The sequence below is a fragment of the Natrix helvetica genome, assembly GCF_964273705.1.
Source record: "Natrix helvetica genome assembly, chromosome: 6".
Taxonomy (NCBI): domain Eukaryota; kingdom Metazoa; phylum Chordata; class Lepidosauria; order Squamata; family Natricidae; genus Natrix; species Natrix helvetica.
In genome coordinates, this window is record NC_138553.1 from 20,751,284 (window position 1) to 20,766,720 (window position 15,437).

The following is a 15,437-nucleotide window of genomic DNA, read 5'->3' on the forward strand; positions in this document are numbered from 1 at the left end:
CTCAAATATATATCGATAGCGCCAGACTGAAGAAGTTTCTATTAGGTAACATTAAAGCCTGAGTTAAACACATGAGAATTTGTTCAAGACTGTTTCTACTTCTAATCCAGTTTGCCACTTCAATTGGCGCTAGCTTCCTATGAGTCCTTCCCATCAGGTATTCCCTGATATTTGTAATGGGAAACACAAAGGGATGATCCTGGCATATTCTGTCTTCCATAGAAGAACATCATTTTGCATACTAACACAGCCTAACTTACCCCAGGAGTTGAACCCTATTATAATCTCATTTGCAGATCATACCTTTTTAAACTAAGTGTCAGGCCTGGAAGCCATCTTTTACATTGGGTCTTCAGCAGTGGTGGGTTACGGATCCCGGCGGTGTCCACATGGATGCGCGCAGCACGCGTGCATACATCTTAGCGCCTCCACAAGCCTCCACGATGCTCCAGCTGTTCAGCAGAGCATCACGTAGGCACTGTACGTGCCGTGCAAGTAAGCGCTGAAGACTTAAAAGACTGGTAAGGAGCTGGGATGGGCGAGTGGGCCCTCTGGAGCACCGTACCAGAATGGTATCCAGTGCTCCGGGCAGGCTCTGGTACGTCTGTAGCGGGGCGTACTGCCTGCAATCCACCACTGGTCTTCAGGCCTGCCACATTTTCTGCTGTGGGAAAATGGGAGGGAGGATTATATGGAGTATGGGAGATATATATATAGTCTAAATAACATTCCTTTCTCAGAGAGTCAAGGCCACTTTGCCCTGCACCTGGAGTGGTGTGACTGGGAGGCATTTCCAGTTGAGACAGTGCCTGATTGGACCATGTAATGGACATGTGGGTGCTGTGCAGGGACTTGAACTTTCACGGGTGGGGAAAACCTGGAAGCTCTCAGATTCAGGTTTTCCCAAATGTGCCAATATGACATCTCTAATAAAATGGAACTTTGAGGAAACTCAGGTCTCGGAGTCTTCTTTTGTTGGGGGTGTTACTTGGAAGCCCAACACTAAGTATTTGACCAGATCCTAAATTCTTGAGGAGAATGTTGGCAGCATGGATTTACTTGACAATTATTGAATGCATTCTTCTGTCCTGAAGAGTACTCCATTTTTCATTAATCATCTTGTAGTAGCCGTCAAAGGCTAATACAAATCTCAACAAAAACCCTGGTCTTGAAGACTTGGATCTGAGACATCTTTCCTGCCTTTTGTGACCTATTTATACAATCCCTACTCTTGTTTATCTATATGCTGTACCCTCAATACAGTTTTACCACAATATTTTCCCGCCCCCCCCCCCAAAAAAAACATTAATAAACTGCCCACAAGTTATAGCCATCTGTCTGAAACAGTATAGGGTTTCCTGCCTAGGCAGGGGATTGGACTAGAAGACCTCCAAGGTCCCTTCCAACTCTACTATTGTATTGTATTGTATTAAAGTCTGTCCAAAGGAGTATCCTAAGATGGGGTAATATATTGAGATCCCAAATTTAAAATTGTTTACTATAAAACCAGCACAATAAAAAAATGCAATCTTTTTTCATTATACTACTAAAACAGCTAATAATAAATGCATATGTAAACCACTGCATACAGGTCCACAAGCTCATATCAAGCTACCTCACCCTCAGAAAACAAATACATTTGGATACCTGTCTAAAATTTGGCAGAGTGGGGAACAATCTGACTGGCAGGGATGGGGGCCCTGTTAAGAACTCCATTGTCCAAACTGGCCTAAAACCTGAGAGAAAAACCACAAGCCGCAGTTTAAGATTTTAAGGGTAGTTTTTTAAAATAATGCCAAAGTGGGGAACTTCAGCAGGAATATTGTTCCATAGGGTAGGAGCAGCAAAAGAGGAAGAACTGCTTTCTGAGTCCCATTCAGTGATATTCTTTTAGCAGTGGGATCTAAAATATGTTGACACTATTGGACAGAAATAATCCTTTAAGTTGCTAGGCCCTTTGCCATGAAGGTCTTTAAAGCTGATAATTGTTGTCTGAGCAACAATTCCAGCCTCTCTGTTTCTGAGAAAGCCTTCTTCCCTTTTGTGGTTTCCCTTGAAAGCATTATTTCCCCCACAATGCCATTCTTGTAACTTTCCAACCTTAGACCTGTTTGTCTCCCCTTGGAGCTTTGAACTGCACATGATATAACTGCTATTCAGGAACATTTTACAAGTCTTCTTTCAATAGGAGTGGCAACCTCTGATAATCACGTGAACAGAGGTGGTATTCAGCCAGTTGTGATCGGTTCTGGCGAACCAGTAGTGCAAATGTTGAGTACAGTATTTTTCGGACTATAAGACGCACCGATACATAAGACACACCAAGATTTTGAACAGGTAAGTAAGAAAAAAAAGGTTTTGCCTTCCTTCAGCCCCCAGCAGCACTCTGCTGGCTTCATCAGGGCTGGGGCAAGGCAAAAACGCCCCCCGGTTTTGCCTTGTCCCATCCCTGCTGAAGCCTGCAGACAGCTGGTTAGGGCTGAGGGAAGGCAAAAAAAAAGCCTCTGGTTTTTGCAAAAATGGGGAAAATTTTGCTTTGTCTCATCCCTGCTGAAGCCTGCAGAGGGCTTCTGGGGGCTGAGGGAAGGCAAAAAAGCCTCTGTTTTTCACAAAAATGGGGTGTGGGGGTGGGGCTTCGGGAGGCCAAAAATGGCTGTATTTGGTGTATAAGAGGCACCAACATTTCCACACTCTTTTAAGGGGGGAAAGGTGCATCCTATACTCTGGAAAATACGGTAGTTCGGAGAACTGGCAAATACCACCTCTGGCTGGCTTCGCCCCCATCTATTTGCTGCCTCCCAAGTCTCAGCTGATTGGCTGGGTCTTCCTCTGTTGCCCTGCACAGGAGAATGGAGCTGAAAAGCAGGTTAGTGAGGTGGGGTGGAAATGGGGATTTTACAGTATCCTTCCCCCGCCACGCCCATCAAGCCACGTCCACCAAGCCATGCCACGCCCACATACTTTTTTACAGGTAGTAAAAAAATTTGAATCCTACCACTGCACATGAAGTGCTAATACCACTCTATAATGCCTTGGTAAGACCACACTTGGAATATTGTATCCAGCTTTGTTCATCACAATATTTTTCAAAATGTTGAGATTCTGGAAAGAGTGCAGAGAAGAACAACAAAAATGATTAGGGGACTGGAGGCTAAAACCTATGATGAACGGTTGCTGGAATTGGGTATGTCTAGTTTAATTAAAAGAAGGACTAGGGGAGACGTGATAGCAGTGTTCCAATATCTCAGAGGCTGCCCATGAGAAATTGGAACAGGGAAGAAGAGGGAGGCAAGCTATTCTCCAAAGCGCCTGAAGACAGGGCAAGAAGCAAGGGATGGAAACTAATCAAGGAGAGAAGCAACTTAGAACTAAGGAGAAATTCCCCGAAAAGAACTATTAATCAATGGAACAACTTGCCTCCAGAAGTTCTGAATATTCCAACATTGGACGTTTTTAAGAAGAGCTTGGACAACTATTTGTGTGTAGGGTTTCCTGCCTCAGCAGAAGGTTGGAACAGAAGACCTCCTGAATCCCTTCCAGCTCTGTTATTCTGTATTCTATTCTGTCATCCATGCATATCTGATTATTGTTCTGCCATTCCCATAAACTTTGGTTTTAAATACAGTATTGAGGGCTGGGTGTGTGTGTGTCATTTTTCACTGTGAATGGTTGCACGTAGAGACTGTGCCCCCTCAAGATTTCCACCCCAGGAGAGTAATTTTTAATATCCTCCATATGACACCTGTTTCATGTGCACAGTCCCTTGCCAATGTTGGAATGTTCCAGCTGTTCTACTTCATGGTTTGCCTCTCACAGGAATGGGCTGCCATTCTAAGCATTCAACAATTTGTTTGATGCATTTTGCACTTTAAAGAAACAACTATCCTCATTCTATCCTATGAGTATTTGGCTGTTAAAAACTGTATACATACATACACACACACACACACACATTCATTCATTCATTCATTCATAATGGGGTTTGAGGAATCTTTCATTCTAAGTTCTGCAAAAAGAAAACCAGAATTTATTCTTAGAATGTATTTTCAGCTCCTGATCACTTGACACATTTCCCCCTGAATTAAATTGAAAGCATCTTTTACTCCTAAACCTGGAAGTATCTCTATTTGCCTGTATTGTTGATCTGAACAAGATCAAAGCATGAAATAAAGGGGGGGAGGGATAATCACACAATGCTCACAGCTGTAAAGTCAGTGAAGATTGAAACTGGCGATGAAGGCACACTTTTCATGTGAAGTTCTAGGTCCAATTCTTGACTTAATTGAAATGTTTGGACACAAATGATTATGAAATCCTGAAAAATCGTTACTAATCAATGAAATGAGAAAATGGAGAACAATTTGTTGCCTTCCAGAGAGTATTGGACATCAATGCAATCATCAGTTGATGCAGCCAACATTTAATTAATTATTATACTGTAGGAAGTTAGCAACCACCCCTCTCTTAGAAAATGAAATATTTTAGGAAATATTAAAAAGGCAGAATATTTCCCCTAAAAAAGAAGTAGAAACTCAGAAAGGCAGAACTCAGCTCCCGCCACCTTTGTTAATGGGCCATTAAAGCCTGGGTCAGTCTATTCTACATAACAAAGTTCTACCCACTTCAGGCAGAGACATTTCAATGCCCTTTATTGCACCACCCACCAGGTTTCAACCAAACCTAGCACACAGACAACCTACAAAGCTAGCTATGACCTCTGACAGCAACCAATCAGGATACGCCTCCTGTGCCCCAGGAAGTTCAAAGCCCAGAGAGGGGATAAAACCCAGGGACTCTCAGCATCTCTTCCCTTTTCACCCAGGAGCTCCAAGACATGTGATCCTGTCCACCATTAAACCATCTTTCCAAACAGCCTCCAGGTTTCCGGTGTCTTTTTCCCCACTTGGAACTGAACCCAGAAGGACATTTCTTCCAACAATACAGAACTATACCCTATCCTATTCAACTGATCCAAGGTTGATTGGATTTGTAACTGGATTAGATTTTCACAATCCAGTAATGAGATCTAAAGAGCCACGGTTTCTTTGCTCTACTTCCTCAGATGTCACTTCCAATTCCCACAAGTTCATTATCAATGAAAATATGGAACACTGAATAGGCCACAATTTAAAAAAAAAAAAAAAAACCTGAAAGTTGGCTGTACAAAAATTAACGCTTTCTAAATCTCATGAAATTAATCCCTGGTCTGAAATAGCTCAAGAGTCGTAAGGCGATGAGACTTTTCAAGACAGGATTTTCCCATAGATTCTCTCATTTAAAACCATACTCGATTCACCACTGGACTCAGCTGGTGAAGAATAAGCCATGTTGAATAAGAGACAGCAATCCCACCCAAAACACGGAGAGCTGACTTTACAATCACCCTGCCCTAAAAAGCCCTAACATTTTTTTTTTCACAATCCATCCTTGGAAAAAGATGGTAACCACATTTGGACTCTATGATTTCTGTGCTGCAAAACACTGAACAGTATTTTTTCTTGCAGCAGCACATCCAGCAAGCATACAAGTAAGTGAACTTCAGCAGGATTCAATTATATATAAGAAACTTCTTTACACACAATACCAAACATCAGAATTCAGCATACAATATCAGGAACACAGAAGCAATATCCATAGAAGCAATTCATTTCAGAGTAGAGAGATACAGAGGCCTACGTTGTACAAAAGCTGAGGGAGTGTTACAGAGGCCTAACTAACTCTTAAACACAGTTCAGCAAGTTTAAGCCATGCCAAGACTCCAAACTTTTATGGCCCCATACAAACAAATACTACCATATTTTTCGGAGTGTTTCTGCTGGCACAGCACTTGACCAATCTAATTCTCATCAATCACTCTAATTTAAGAGCTTTCCGAAAGGGGGGCAATTTTTTTTTTTGCACTCTGGGAACTTCCCCCCAAAGGCCCGTTTTTTGAGAAAACAGGCCCGTTTTTTAAAAAAAGGGGGCATGAATAGCCTTTGGGGGGGCTTGCAGACTACCTATGTATTCTCCTTTAAAAAAAACACAAATCTGTTCACTAATCCTTCTTTGGATCAATGCAGAAAAAAGCATAGAAGAAAATACAACTTATTTAGCTTTATTTATCCTTTGAGTGATGCTAAGCATTTCATCTTGTATGGCTAAGAGAGGATGGAAGCTTTTAGGAAATCACAAAGTGGTTGCAGAGAGACATCTTTTCTTCTGGTACAAGCCAATTTCTGTTGTCCCCTATTTGTCTATTTGTCTCTCTTTAAGTATCACAAAAAACAACCAAATTGTTTACCAGCAATGAAAATGGATGAATGCAATCTCTGATAGGAGCAAGTGCTCTTTCAAACTGCCTTCCATCCTCTAAAGGCACTATTATCTATCTCCAGTTAAAAGGTAAACATATTGAGAACTCCCTTCATTTAAACAATGGTTCTCAGGTCTTTACTTGCCGCAGGAATACTGAATACAAAGACGGTTTTTCCTTGTGGAAACCAGAATCTCTCTCTCTATATATAAAAGCCAAATCCACTCACTCACTACGAAATCTCCAGAACTGTAAAGTCTATAAACTTGAAATTTGGCACATATGTTCCTCTTGGCTTCTAGGTGCTCGCTAAGAAAGGATTTTTCAAAATGACCATCACATCATTAGTATTCTTATATTATTAGTGGAACTATGTTCCAACTGCCACAGACATGGGCATGGCCAGTGTGTGACTCATCCAGTCTGTGGGTTAGGAGTTTAGACATTCTACTCTCTGCTCTGATGCTAAGATTGAGGGAGAGAAGGGGATAAGATAGGAGAAGCCTCTGTGGGGCAAGCCTGAGGGAGAGAAGGGGATAGGAGAAGATCAATGGGGCCAGCCTGAGGGAGAGAAGGGGATAAGATAGGAGAGGCCTCTGTGGGGCAAGCCTGAGGGAGAGAAGGGGATAGGAGAAGATCAATGGGGCCAGCCTGAGGGAGAGAAGGGGATAAGATAGGAGAGGCCTCTGTGGGGCAAGCCTGAGGGAGAGAAGGGGATAGGATAGGATCAACGGGGCCAGCCTGAGGGACAGAAAGGGAGAGGAGAGGTTTCTGTGGGACAAGCCTGAGGGAGACAAGAGGAGAGGCCGATCATAACTACTCATTAATTTGCAAGCTGTAAGTGTCAATTTATCAAGTCCGATCACATAGTTTTATAGCAGAGCACAGGTATCCAGCTAGTTAGGAATATGGAGGAACAACCTTAAAACCAAGGTTTTTCTCTGTCTCATGAGAATTTGATTTTGATATACAATATATACTGAGATGTAATTCTGACTTAAATTAATTTTCTTCTATGTGTTTGTTATGTTTCAAGTGGGTTTTTTTTTTTTCATTTTCATTTTATTGTGTTTAAGTAACCAGCCTTTCTCCCAGGATGGCTGCCCAGTTTATTGAGTCAGATGGCATATAAATTTAATTAATAATAATGTAATACTCTCTCACCTAATTTTTCTCTCAATATTACATTTCTGAAGTTGGGATGAAAATAATCTCTGGACTAGAAATGTTAAATATTCTAATTGAAGGTTTATGGAACATTTGAGATAAATCTCAGGGGAAAAAACAAACTATATGGCACTATATTGTCCCATTGTCCACCTAGCATTCAATCGTCTTTTCTTGGTAGAAAAGTTCTTTATAATTCTTTGGCAATATCTGATCCTTTTAAGGATATAATTGGAGATGGCATGGATGCAGTTATTTTCTACTGCAGAAGCATAGCACTTGCCTTTTACAGATTACTAATACTACTCCTGGATAGCATCTCAAATTCCTAACGTAATTTTCTTAACCTAAATTTGCCACTTGATATAAAGTATGTTTGATCCAAAGTACTGTAGCCAGAGAGGGATGAGGTGGCTCAATGGCTAAGATGCTGAGCTTGTCGGTCAAAAAGGTCAGCAGTTCGGTGCTTTGAATCCCTAGTGTTGCGTAACGGAGTGAGCTCCTATTACTTGTCCCAGCTTCTGCCAACCTAGCAGTCCAAAAGCATGTAAAAATGCAAGTAGAAAAATAGAGACCAACTTTGGTGGGAAGGTAAGAGTATTCCGTGCACCTTCAGCATTTAGTCATGCCAGCCACATGACCACAGAGATGTCTTCGAACAGCGCTGGCTCTTTGGCTTTGAAAAGGAGATGAGCACTGCCCCCTTTTACTGTATCCAGAATAGGGAGAGAACGCCTAACAGTCCAGATGCTGTTTGACAATATTTTCCATCATCATTTATCACTCTACAAGAGTCCAAAATGTTTGGAGGGATGTAACGTGGGGAAAGATGGAAATAATTGAATTTATTTTACAGCTCGTGCATAAAAAAATGTGCCAGAGAATGTTCAGTGTTGGGAAAAGGTGTTTGATAATGAAAGTAATGGCTAAGGTCCCTAAATACCTGTTACCAAGATTTTGCCGAAAACTTGTTTTTTTTAAAAAAAAAATTGAATTCTATTGATATCTTATACAAGACTGTCAAATCTTGAGAATTTTGTTAACCCTTTATATCATATCACTGAAAGCTTATAAGATTTGATGGGGGGGGGGACTTATATCATTTCAGCATTTCTTTTATATTTGTGTATACCCACACCACTGCACAATGTGACTCCAGGAATATTGCCTATTCCGTAGAAGGCAAGATTCAGCAGGGAAGATTATTCCACAGGTGGGGAACAAATGAAGAAAATGAGCCATACATTCAGATTTCTTAATTTGATCATACATAAGACTGAAGATAACAGGGGATTCAAAAAAGAAAGCATAAAAAGAGATAAGTTGATAACCACATCTTGAGGGCCACATGATCTACTTCAAAAAAGATGAGACTTTGGAAAAAGTTCAAAGAAGAACAACTAAGATGATCAAAAGGCTTGAAGACTAAACCATATGAAGAACATTTGCAGGATTTGGTTTTGGCTAGTGTAGAGAAAAGAAGAATTAGAGGTGACATGATAGCAGTATTCCAGTATTTGAGGGGCTGCCACAAAAAAGAGAGGATCAAATTATTTTCCAAAGCACTGGAGGGAAGGACAAGAAACAATGGTTGGAAACTAATCAAAGAGAGAAGCGATTCGAAATTAAGGAGAAACTTCCTAACAGTGAGGACAATTAACCAGTGGAACAGTTTGCCTTCAAAAGTTGTAGGTGCTTCATCACTGGAGGTTTCTAAGAAGACACTGGATAGCCACCTATCTGAAATGGTATAGGGTCTCCTGCTTGAGCAGGGAACTGGACTAGAAGACCTTGGAAGACCTCTATTCTACTCTATTTCATTACTGAGTTATTCTTCAATTTATATTCCCCTTCAAGCAGTCACTAAGATTGCAAAGGCATGAGTGATACATGCACAGAAACCCCATAAGGTTTGTTTGTTTGTTTGTGGACAGGACGTTCTCCAACAGAAAGTCAAGAGACTTTTCAAAATTAATGAGATATCTGATCATGGGATTATTATAATATTTAGGTATGTGACGTCTTGGAGTTGCATTATTATTTGGTAAACAAACTAGACTAGATTAAACTTAATTCTTAAGTCCTTTATCCAAAATAAAGCAAAACCAAGGTGTCACACACATTATGGCCGAGTGTTAAACATGAACCCTATGAAACCATATCTGAGCCATTTACACCACTCAACAAAAAGGTAAAAGAAGCACATGCAAGAGAGATTATTGAATTGGACTAAACAGATCCTGTGCAGGAAATTATTGTTTTTTATTAATTATTATTTTAAAAATATTTGTATGGGAACAAATGTTTTGTTTCCCTTTTCCCCCACACAACAGTTGTTATTAAATATAGTGTGTACTCCGCAACTTCTGCTTCATAGCAAACTCTTTGGATTATTGAAGAATGTGAATCAGGAAATGTATGAATCCTTTTTCTGCTTTATCCAAATGTTAATTGTCTTACTCAGTCCTTACATACCTGCCCTTCAACTCCAGTCTGGTTTTCAGTTTAATGAAAACAGTTTCAGGATGCAAGCAGAATAAATAACCTCAAAGCCATATAGCCTTCACGTTATTTAATTTCTATGAGAATGCAATATAACTCAATATAATTTATTTGAGTTATGCTGTTAAAATATTAGACTATTTCTGCTTATCATATAGAATCTTGAGGCAGGGGGAAGATCTCTCTCTCTCTCTCTCTCTCTCTCTCTCTCTCTCTCTCTCTCTCTCTCTCTCTCTCTCTCTCTCTCTCACACACACACACACACACACACACACACACACACATTTTTTCCATTACAACACACAGTTCTGCTTGAAGAGCGGAAGGGAATGAATAAAGTGCAATCTGCCATGCGATGAGTTGTTATTCCCAGAGCAAGGGCTCTAATATCCCTAGTTGTGATTATGCCAGAAAATATTATATTGATCCTGTAAAATATATCTGACAGGATCAACATTACTTTCTCTAGCCCTGGCAAAGTCTTTCCTATGAATAAATGTAATTCCACTATTAACTCTGACTTACTGGAATCCACCAATAAGTCCTGAAAGCTTAATAATGTAATACCTTTACGAAACTAACTAAATAGGATAGTTATATGAAGTCGTCCTACCGCTGTCCCATCTCATAAACCCCGCTCATTTGAGAAGAAAGTAGATGCTGCATCTGTCAGCATCTCCATTGGTCAATCTATCTTGGCAAACAAATTGATTATGGACTGATGTACACTTTTAGCATCTATAATAAATAAATAAATAAATATTTATTTCTTAGCCGCACCCTCTCCCGAAGGACTCGGGGCGGCGTACAATGAAACATATGAAATAAATATGTGGATCTAGCTTAGACCTGCTGATCTGAGCCACCTAATGCCATCATTCACCAGATTTAGGAAATACTGCTTCCTCCAAGGAGTCTTGGATGGGATACGTCTTAGGATGCAACTGTCAGAAAAAGGGCTGTAAAGGTGACTTCACCTTGTCCTCCCTTTCTTTATCTTCTGGCAAACACACATCATCAGCGACACTCAGCCACATGCTTGCCATATCTAAGCTCATGAAAAACCTGTGTTAACCTTTCTTTGGTTCTTCTACCTTTATGTAGCCATTTAGGTATCCATGTCAACTTACAAAATGAACTCTTTCTGAAGTTGGGATCCCTTCCCATGAACCTCTGTTGCAACAGTCCTTTTGATGGAATTCTGAGCTTTGCTAAGACATGGAGGTTGATCTCCATATCATCTTGAATCTTAGACAGGTTCTGGTTTTCTTTTTGTCCCCTTCTAAACTCCTCTGGATTGTTCCTGGGTACCACTTCTGACATCCCTGAAGGAACTCTTCCTCCCAGGTGTCTACAGCAATATTATCTAAATACTACAGTATATGATTCTGGATGAGTAGGAGCATCCTTTGTATCATGATGGTAGATCAGATGCCTGATTTAAATGCTGAACATACAGTAATAGAGACTTGGCTCCAGTATCTTTCCAGGCCACTACTAGATATTTATCCAATATTATATTCATTGACATCATGGGTGAAACATCACCCATACTAAATTTAGGGATAACTGCTTCAATGGTGGGTTCCTATCGGTTCGGACTGGTTCAGTCGAACCAGTAGTGGTTTGGCGGCCTAGGTTGCTAGAACTGGCAGCGACCCAGGCCTGCCATGCCCAAACCATTCTCCCAGCAGTGCCATAGGTGCTGCCATCTTGTTTTTTGCTTCTGCGCAAGCGCAAAGCAATTTTATTGCAATGTGCATGCACATACACATCAAGTGTAGACGCGCAGCACAGCCATGAGCGAACCGGCAGTAGTGACTGTTGGAACCCCCCTCTCAACTGCTTGTAGATGTCTACGGCTCCTGGCTTTTATATTCAACCTAATTTACTTGGACTTTCCCTTTGGAAAGTTCTGAGAAGCTTCTCCAAATATGAAACATCTAGAGAAACATCTGACAAAAGCTTATCCCTGGCCATGGGCTGGGTTGTGCCTGACATGATGCAACTGTCATTAAAGTGGTGTAACCCTGGATTAATCATGGCTTGCCAGATTTCTTAACAGTAATATGTCTATCTTTGGATGGTCACAGAATAAATTTCCATTGCCCCTTGAGGACCTGAAATTGCTAACCTCGGGGCCATCTCCTCCACCATCTTGGGTTTACCTGTATAGTTGGACTTTTCATGTTGCATTAGTTCAATGACTTCTTCAGCCATCTTGACTCCAGAAGGTTCGCAATAGCTATTTTCTGAAGACCAGCCTGGTATAGGCAAGTTTGGACTGGAAGCTAAATGCCCAATTTTTAAAAGTATATAAACATAAATATAAAATATAATGCAGTTTTTATTTAACTTTTTCCCTATTCCTCTAAAGGGAAAAACTATCCTAGAATCAGATTTCCTTTTCAATTCAATTCTTAAATTTCCTTCCTTCCTTCCTTCCTTCCTTCCTTCCTTCCTTCCTCCCTCCCTTCCTTCCTTCCTTCCTTCCTTCATCATTCATTCATTCATCAGAAGCTGAAGGGCATAGATATCTTTCCCATATCTTTGAATAACTTTCAAAAGAATAAAGCCTCATCCTCTCTGAGAGGGAGAAATCAGGATGACTCTGCTTTTGGGTTGTGGACAAAAGCCCATATTTGAGAAAAACCATCTATATCAGACAGATCCAAAACAACGTGACAAGAAAATCTGGCAAGCAAACTGGCTATTCCTAGCAGGAATAGCACATAAAACTTCTCTCTGGTTTGTCCAGAATGTTGATTGTCTATGGAAATCTTACATTCCTGCCCCTCAACCTCAGTTTGGGTTTTCGGTTTAATGAAAACAGTCTCAAGATGGAAGGAGAAAAAGCAATTTCAAAAATCATATAGCCTCCAGGTGATTTGATTTCAAGGAGAATGCAAGTGTAGCGTTCATTGAGCTTATGCTCTTTGTAAAGTATTAGATTGGGTATTTCTGCATATCATATGGAATTTGGGAATGGAAGAAATCGAGACTGTATATGCACATCACATTTTCCCTCTCCAACACACACACACACACACACACACACGTGCTTAAACAACAGCAGGACTTGAATAAGATATGATCTGTCATGTGATGAGTTATTAATTCCCAGAGCAAGAGCTGTAATATCCCTGATTGTGATTAAGTCAGAAAATATGATATTGATCCTGCAGAACATTTTTGGCAGGATCAACATTATTTTCTCTCACACTAGCATCGTCCTACCCAGGAATATAAATGTAATTGTACTGTTAACTCTGACTTACTGAAATCCACCAATAAATCCTGAAAGGGTGGCTTTTAATAATACCTTTATTAAACTAGCTAAATAGTCTATTTATTTGCAGAGCATTCAGCATTGCTTCATTTAAAAAAAAAAAAAACAACCAAACAAAAGTGAAATGAAGACGAAGGGGGGAAAGATACAATTTCAAAACGATTCTCGTTTGCAGACCATTCGTGTAAGCCGGAAATCTTTCTCGCTGTAAAGCATCCCTGAGGTTTTCTCCAAGATAAAATCGATCTGAGCAATTTGAAATAGTTACTGCCATTCCTCATGTGAAATACACATATTTTCTCACAAAGCAAACAAGAAACTCTTCTACAGTAAACCATGAATTGTTTAATCACAGTTGGTTGAATAAACTAGCACTGACTGTCTTTGTGAAAGACGTCAGCTACTTCTGCTGACTGCCGGCTGCCTGCAATTTGGCACTTCGAATCTCACCAGGCTCAAGGTTGACCCTCTGATATTGGTAAAATGAGGACCCAAATTGTTGGGAGTAATATGCTGACTCGTAGAGAGGGCTGTAAAGCACCGTAAAATAGTATATAAGTCTAAATGCTATTGCTAAGTCATAAGTCACAGTTTAGCAATCACTAGGGGTGAAATTACTACAAATCCAGTCTTCCAGAATACATTTGGATCTGGTTGGTAGCCTCACATGGTAATGAACAAGGATGTACATTCGCTTTCACAGCCACTAAGATTGTTGGCCGAGCAGATACAAAAATAGCCAGGGAAATGACTGAAGCCTAGGAAACAGGCCTCTTGTCAGTCAACAGGAGTGCCAATTTACCTCTAGCTTATCAGATACTTAGGAGCCAGGACTTGCCAGCACAAGGAAGCAACAGTTAATGACTTAATAGCTGGCCATCAGCACCCCAATTAACAAATAAAAAGCCACACACAACCAGGCACCACATAAATACTAGCATAGAATAGCCCAAACACACATTCTGTAGGGAGACCTTCCCTGAGGATAGACTCCACCACAGTCCAAAAGCTTGAAAGTCCGAAAGCTTGGAAGACTAAACTTCTGGTCCCATTGACCGACCCAGATTGGTTCCTTTAACATTTGGGTCTCCCTGTTGAGAGCAGCAGTTTTTATTAATCTTATTTATTGGTATAATGGTTTAGTTTTATAAAATGCTTACAGTTTATTGGATTTTATTGCATCATTCTAAACTACTTAGAATCCCGATGATAGGCAGCATACAAAGGCTTAATAAATAAGCAGATTTATTTACACACAAGTCAAAACCAAGCACATTGTATCATGACATAGTACAATATATGAATCTAGTCTAGGAAGAACGAATGCCCTCATTTCAGTATATTTTTAAAATATTATGCATTTTTTGGAGAAGCGCATTATGCCACAGACTTCACAGTGTTATAGATTTGCTCAAAGAATGAATTAGAGCACTATAATCCCTTCAATACCTCTGCCATGCCCAATCACATTCCAAATTATTATAAAGCCTTATAATATAGAGAACACTAATTATACTATTAATATCATTTGAGATGAAAGGGGCAGCTGGATTTTTAGCTGAACACACACATTGATCATATGGGAACTACATAATGCATATGGAAAGTTAAATGACTTAACAATGAAGTCAAATTATATTAAGTTGATGGTCAACTTCAACTTTTCCTTTTCAGTTCTGGTCAGAAGAAATCAGACCATAAATCTCTTTGCAACAATAGTTAGGCATTAACCATCATTTTAGGACAACGGCAGGCACAAGATAAAGATAAAGATTCCCCTCGCACATGCTAGTCGTTCCTGACTCTAGGAGGCAGTGCTCATCTCCGTTTTAAAGCTGAAGAGCCAGTGCTGTCCAAAGACGTCTCCGTGGTCATGTGGCCGGTATGACTCAATGCCAAAGGCGCACAGAATGCTGTTACCTTCCCACCAAAGGTGGTCCCTATTTTTCTACTTGTATTTTAGGTGCTTTTGAACTGCTAGGTTGGCAGAAGCTGGGACAAGTAACGGGAGCTCACTCCATTATGTGGCACTAGGGATTCAAACTGCCGAACTGCCGACCTTTCTGATCGACAAGCTCAGCACCTTAGCCACTGAGCTACCGCATCCCAATAGGCACAAGATATCGGATGGTATATACAGTTTCACAGACCTCAACAAAGGGAAATGTTACTCACATTGAGTCC

General features: G+C 40.4%; 1 protein-coding gene across 2 annotated transcripts in view; it reads right to left on the bottom strand.

Annotated features, from left to right (window-relative positions):
• TMEM178B (transmembrane protein 178B) overlaps positions 1-15,437 on the bottom strand; it is a 363,015-nt gene that overhangs the window by 327,677 nt on the left and 19,901 nt on the right. The gene's annotated exons all lie outside the window — the stretch shown is intronic.